This window comes from Rhagoletis zephyria, unplaced genomic scaffold (assembly GCF_001687245.7).
Source record: "Rhagoletis zephyria isolate East Lansing unplaced genomic scaffold, Rhagoletis_zephyria_1.1 Rzeph_scaffold_13267, whole genome shotgun sequence".
Lineage (NCBI taxonomy): Eukaryota > Metazoa > Arthropoda > Insecta > Diptera > Tephritidae > Rhagoletis > Rhagoletis zephyria.
In genome coordinates, this window is record NW_016170338.1 from 1 (window position 1) to 7,278 (window position 7,278).

The 7,278-nt window shown below is 32.3% G+C and overlaps 1 long non-coding RNA gene across 1 annotated transcript; it reads right to left on the reverse strand.

The window, feature by feature from the left end:
- Positions 1–95: 95 nt before the first annotated feature.
- On the reverse strand, positions 96–4,477 carry LOC108378060 (uncharacterized). The gene is made up of 3 exons (XR_001849383.1): positions 4,315–4,477; positions 4,208–4,243; positions 96–208 (listed from the first exon to the last, which is right to left on the reverse strand). It is a non-coding gene; the product is annotated as an uncharacterized LOC108378060 (long non-coding RNA).
- Positions 4,478–7,278: the final 2,801 nt, after the last annotated feature.

Consider the following 7,278-nt stretch of genomic DNA (forward strand, 5'->3'; position numbering starts at 1 on the left):
TGCCATTGAACGAAAACAAGGAAAATTAATTTTCGCGTTGGCGCTTATTTCAAAATATGTATTTCTTTCGATACGTATGCTTACCTTAATGTGTCCGTATTGTTTTTTAATCTCAGCTGTGCTCTTGGTATCTGGTATATTTACCGCTAAATGGTATAAGTTATCAGAAGTCATTTGCTCCAAATTTGGATTTGTTCCTGTGAATAGGCTATATGGAAATGCACGTGAGAATACTCATACATACGGATATTGCGTACATACTGATATACATATATGTACATGTATGCATCAGGGACGGTAATCAGTACATTTCTATTATAAAAAAAAAACTAGCAAACCAGGCGAACTTCGTTCCGCCCTAAAGTAAATTTTTACTGAAACATTTGGTCCAACGTTTTCACAAACAATTCGCGTACGTTCACGTTTGCTTTTGTGGTCATCTGAAGGCATATCCTCCATTTCTGTATAAAATAACCTAATGAAAACGTTATGTCCGTGAAGAAGTTCTTGCGACAACAATGGTCCGGTTCGATAGTGAATCGTTCTTGAATCTATACAGTGCAGTTGGTGGCAATTTCAAAATGGGGTAGCATCATTGGTCTACTTAAATCCAATATACATGTATATGTAGACTTATTTCGGACGAAATACCTTAAATATACTACAATTGTATTTGTAAGCATGCATACCCAAAATTTTCTAAAGTTCAAAGCAATTGTTAAAGTTTGTTGAGTTTTCATAATTTTTGTATGAAGTTTGAAATGTGGCGCTGGTTAGGTTAAGTGCTAGACCTTTATACAAAAAATATATGCATTAAGTACACAAAAAAAAATATCCAAAACTTGTCAAAATGTCACTTGACTTAATCAGCTGGCCACAAGGGTATATAAAAATTTTATAATGAATTTCGAGTGTGCTAATAAAATTTGTTTTCATTTCGTGACAAACTAGTTTTTAACCGACTTCCGAAAAATGAGGAGGTTATCAGTTCGTCGGAATAATTTTTTTAAGTATGTTACCGCATAACATACATAAATACATACTAATCTGGTTAAGATCCCATCATTGGATCATGAAATATATATATATTTTTTTTGAAGTCGGTTTTTTTTTGCTAAAAATTACTTGTTTATATAACTACATTATTTATTACTAGCGTGGGGCGCATGTTATAGACCTGAATTGATATGAAGGGTAATATATGTTTGTAAGTGGATATATGAATAACGACCGCTTAAAATTGATCCTAAAATTTGTACTTTCTCTGTAGAAATTTTTGGTCTATGTTATGTAGTTTGACTATTGTCAATTAAATCTAATGGCGTTTTCGTTTCTACAAAAACTGTTGCCTTCTCATTGCCGTCTTCTTTGTTTATGTTCGTAGAGGGCAAAGAGAAGGTAACCTTTTTCGATAGATTCGAAAACGCCATAATGCATAACGTGGAGGGCATACGTTTTTCGTTTTCAATCTCATAAATGGTTTATAATAACTTTTGCTAAAATTTCAAAATCGAAAGTTATCAAAACAAATTTAATGGGACTGAGAAATATTATTTTCTAATTTTTAACCCATTTATATAAGCGTGGTATATAAAAAAGTTTTTTTTTCATTTTATTTATTTAATTATATCTTTACTCCTTGAAAGTTGCATATCATCTTCAAAGCAATTTTTCTTTTAAAACGATCGGCAATTTTTTGTTCAATTTTAACAGCTGATTGATCATAATCAAATCAAATTTTATATTTATATTTTATGTTTCATAATTTTTCATCATGTTTTTAGATGTCCTAGTTAAAAAAAGAGTTTTTTCGGCTTCATACAATTTGTTTCAGAAACATGGATATTGGTTGTACATACAAGAAACTGAACTTACCGGGCCATTACACATTCAATTTTCCCCATTCAATTTTCAATACTTTCACACTTTTTCACTAATACACTCTTATTTATTGCTTGAATGGGCAATTTCAATTTAAAAACTTTTCAAGAATTCTACACCATTTCTACGAAAAGTTGTTTTTCCGCCATACAAAAATACATGGAAAACATTGAGCGCTTTGAACGACCTCTAAATATTTTTTGATTTCAAAATAAAAAAATAGGGATATACTTTTTTCGATATAGAACAATCCTAGCATTACAATTACGAATTTACTGTTTTTGGACCACCCTAATGTACATATAGTTTTCCAGTTGTAAAATTTCTTTACGTCGCACAGTGGTATTTTGGCGGAAAAAATAAGTTTTTTCAATATTTAATTTTTATTTTTAATGGTTCAGCCTAAACAAAGTGATATTTGAATAAGAAAATTGTATGACAACTTTGAACGAAATTGGCAGATTTATACAAACTAAAACCAACAAATTCGGAAGAATTGTATTCAACTAAAACTAATTGAGATTTTTATTCACCTAGGTAATGTGTTTTTCTAAAAAATTTTGTTATTATTGTTTTTGTTGTAGGTTCATATAAAAATATATATAAAAAAATCTACCAAATATTTCAACAAATACAGGCAGAAAAAAAATCACACTTTATAAATGCTAACTTTGACACTTTTGATAGGTAAAAACAATGTTTCCTTCGCCTTCCCACTATAAAAAAAAATTAAAGACCGGAATATTTTCTATCGATTTCTGAAATAAAATTGGCTCATATTTGTGACTTTTAACGTAACCGCATATAGTACTGATGGCATTTATTGTATTTTTAAGGCGTTTTTGGGGTTAAGTTTACCGGCGAGGTATGTTTTAAAATAAACCGATTACTCCAATTTTTTTTGATGTATAATTATAATATTATTGCTAAAAACTTGGTAAAATTTCGGAATGATATGTTCGTCGGTCCACTTTTAACGGCCTTTTTAAAGCGGTTTTGAGGTATGGTTTATATGTGAGGTATGCTTTGAAATAAATTGATTACGTCCATTTATTTGGAGTTTATATTCAACATTATTACAAACTTCTGTACGAAATTTCGGAGTCATATAGTATTCATCGGTGAAATTTTTATGGCATTTTTAAGGCGTTTTTGAGATTAGGTTTATATGGGAGGTGCGCTTTAAAATAAATCGATCACGCCAATTTTTCCAAAAAATTTTCACATACAAAAAATTCAAAATCCATGCCGATTCCTTCTAATTTTTTTAAAAAAATTTATAGAGCTGTACCACTGTGCGTCGTTCAAATTCGGATTATACTTATTTATCAATAAATAAATTGTTAGATCGAGGCGGCTCAAGTGCATTGTTTGTTGTCCTTATCTACATAGGCACATATCGCACATGCTCTGCAAAAGTGTATTAATTCAAAATTTGTAATTACAATGTAAACACCCTTCCCCATATGATTATCATGAGCTAAGGAATGGGTTTTACGTTTTTTGACAAACGGAAAATTTCGACTTATGTACTACGCCTTTGGAGAATGCATGCGATATGTATTTCTAACACACTTCAATGCATTTCAAGGAATGCCTTTAAGCGTTTGCTGCACTTATATTTTTATACCCGATGGCACTTTTGCACAAGGGTGTATTAACTTTGCTCGCATAGATATTGATATTTATCAAAACACTCGAAATAAAAAGAGATATCAATTAAGCCAAGTCTGTCTGTCCATCAGAGCACACTATAACTCAAATTAAATATTTGATAACGCAACGAAATTTTGTAGAAAGGTTTCTCTTTATCCATGGTAGGTTGGTATTGAAAATGGGCGAAATCGGACAATAACCACGTATGGGGATAACGGTATTTTCGAGAAATGAAAAAACTATGGCTAAGTGGGAGTTCGACCTATCTCGGCAGCCAGTTCGAAAACACCATATCTCAGAACATTTTTCAACAACGCTCTATCTCAGAAAACTTTTCAAAAGCGCCCTATCTCAGAATTTGCTTGAAAAACGCCCTATCTCAGAATTTGGTTGAAGAACGCCCTATATCAGCTGCCGATTCAAAAACGCCCTATCCCAGCTTATTTTCAATGTTTTTTCTTTTGAGATAGGGCGATTTTGAACCGAATTCTGCAATAAGGCGTTTTTCACTAAAATTCTGGTTGTTTTTGAACTGGCAGCGGAGATAAGTCGATCTTCCACTCAGCCAGCGATATATACATACATACATATGTTCATATTTATACGCAAACAAAATTTNCCTTTGCCGTCCCTGATGCATACCAAAATATATTTTTTTAACTCTACTTACCGCCTTGGAGACATCTTTTAGAACTTTTAATTTATCCTGTAATACAAATGTAAAAAAAACATGTTATTTATGATATTTGCATTTACTACGATGAATTAAAAATCAACCTTTAATGTCAGTTGTTTGCTTTGTCCCCGTATTTCAAATACAGGCTTTTCTTTTTCTATACAAGCCAGGCCTAGCTCTTAAGTGTACGAAATTCCAAACTTGGGACGAGTTTGATCCGTATTCATCGAATTAAAATGATTGAAAATGGAAGAGACAAAAACAATAAACCAATAACTAAAGTACACTAAATGTAAAGGTCCACACCAAAACATTGCATTTCAATTATAAATCATTTTATGTAATTAAAAGTTGCTTTTGCCATTTATCGCTAAAATAAATTGTATGCTATAATAATAATACGGATTGTGCCACAAAACAAAATTGCTTACAATATCAGAAAATACTTCAAAATATGCAACGCCAGAACCAAGGAAACTCTATTTATAGGGATAAGGATTATGGCAGCCCTAGTATATGTGAATACCAGCGTGAGTCCATTCAACTAATGGAGAAACTGCCTTCATTTTCGATGCTAACATACTTAAATCAATCAATTTCGTTTTCTTTCAAAAAAAACCAACGAAACAGTTAAAGAAATCAGCCCCAGTCATACTGGTAGGTGAAGCTCTGCCAAATAATAAGTATTTCTTCTTCTATTGGTTCATTGGTCTGAAATCTTACAAAAGCTAATAGATTGGCTTTATCAGCTACATATATCAGTAGTCTCAAATCGGAGAAACACTAACATATGTTTAAGCGCCAATCATTTCTTATTATTATTTCCATTACTCCTTTTTTGTATAACCGGAAGCGGTCCAAATTCTCGCCAGAACCGGTTCTTCAAATACTCGGAACCGCACATCACTAATACGCGAACAGAAAATTGCAAGTTGTACGAACAGCTGATATAATTTTTGTTTACATTTAAAAGATTAAAATTGAAAACGTACAGGCAGTGTCACACGATTGGTACATTTGTACAGATTTGTATATATTTTATATTGGTATAAAATGAAAAAATTGGGACGAACATTTTTTTTTAGTCACACGATTGGTACAATACAGCGAACTTCTATTGAAAAATTTGAACAAATTTTTTTTCGTCATGGCGCAATAAACAGGTTAAGTAATAAAATTGCTTTCTCTCTTTATTTTCTGACATTTGACTGCCTTAGGGCCAGTTTTTCAGTGCCAGTTTAAACTTAGTTTTCGTAAACTGAGTTTAAATTGAACAGCTGGCTGACATTTGATTGGCTGATGTTAGTTTAAACTAGAGCTGTAAAACTATCAATAATATCGAATGGTTATATTTTTTTGCACTATCGAATGGTCGATGGCCACTATCAATAGTCTTTGTTTGAGGAAATATATCTATTGTTTATATTATATGTGTGTACCTCTTAGTATGCATTTTTTTATTATAGAAAATGGGGACTTGGCTACATTGATTTGCTTAAACATCACTATTTTTATAAGCTTTTATTTTTTTACCTATTACCGGGTTTTACACGGTTCAAGTAATAAATTCAATTCTGATTGCTAGTGGAAGAGAGGGGTGAGTCTGTAGCATCAAGTGGTTTCAAGTTTCTTACTTTGCTTTTGACATTTTCCCAAATAGAAAATATAAAAGAGAATGAACCAGAATTGCTTTAAAGTGTTTGAATCATTTAAATCGGGTGTAATTAAATTAAAAAAAAAACTAGTTTGTATATCTTTTTGGAACCAAACTATGGTGTTAGTGATTCTGCTTCGATGGAAGAAACTATTGATATAAGCCAGGGTTAGTCAAGTTTCGGAGATTCTTGTATCGAAGTGAAAGGCCAAAGTTACTGAAAATCGCTATATAGTTTCCATGCGAACTATCGAAAACATAGAATTTGATGACGATCGGTAGTTCTACAGCTCTAGTTTAAACAAAAGCCAGATTGTGCGTTTAACCTGAATTTAAACCACGGCCGTGCACTGAAAAAATGGCCGTTATAGTCAAGTTTTATAGGCAAATTTTCAAATAAGGCCATGTCAAAATTTTTATTCTCGCTCTAATTACTTCCCTGGCATAATTCGTGATTGTGATAAAGAAAATATGTATGTGTGCATTCACACGACTGGGATACAATTTGCACCAAATTGTGGGCAAATGCCCAATCGTGTGACACTGCCTTAAGAAAATTGATCGCAAAGTGTTATCCTCGCACAATTTATTGACTAAGCGAATAATTGCTTACTTCTTGCAAGTTTAATCAGTCATATTTTATCATTTTTCACTTCCAAAACAACAAATTAAATTTAGTGATTTGCGTAAATTCCATATAGCGGCTTTTGATCAGCTGTTTTCTTGATGCCAATTGCTGCTGGTAAAAATTTTTCCATCAGAACCCAAAAACCTCCACTCAAAATGAAATGTCGCTTTACTCTCTCAATTTCCCCTACTTTGCAAGTGGCACAGCTGGCCACTTTTGATAACTATCAATTTATCAGGTACGCGAATGCAACTAATGCTACAAGTTCAGCAGTGGATATGCGAATTTTATAGACCGTCGATCGGTATTTTCGCTTCCCTTTTATATCCGTTTGCAGTTCTAGCGATTTTCCCAGACTTTTTCTTTAATTTTTTATTCACTTGCCTCAACCAAGCTAAGATTTGATTTTTAAATTTTATTGCCAAAATTGCATCCGAACACTTTGAATTACAATCTATTACTGATAAACTAAAATAAACTAACTCGAAGTTTTAGAATGAGAAAAACAAAACTTAACCCAGCACTGATTTAACGCGGTAGCTAAAACAAAACGACGCCAGTTAAAACTGTTATCAATTTAATACAGTAATATTGGGTAGTTATCCAACAAATTAACCACATTAGTTCTGATACAACTTACAAGAAAAGTATATTCCCGCAGTAGGTCCAATCCCGTATTCAAAACCTAAAAATTCGCTAAGAGCGAGAGAGTAACACTGAAAAGTACGGGATCGCTTTCTAGTAAAAAAATGGTAACTTCTGACAAATTCAACATAACCTCCA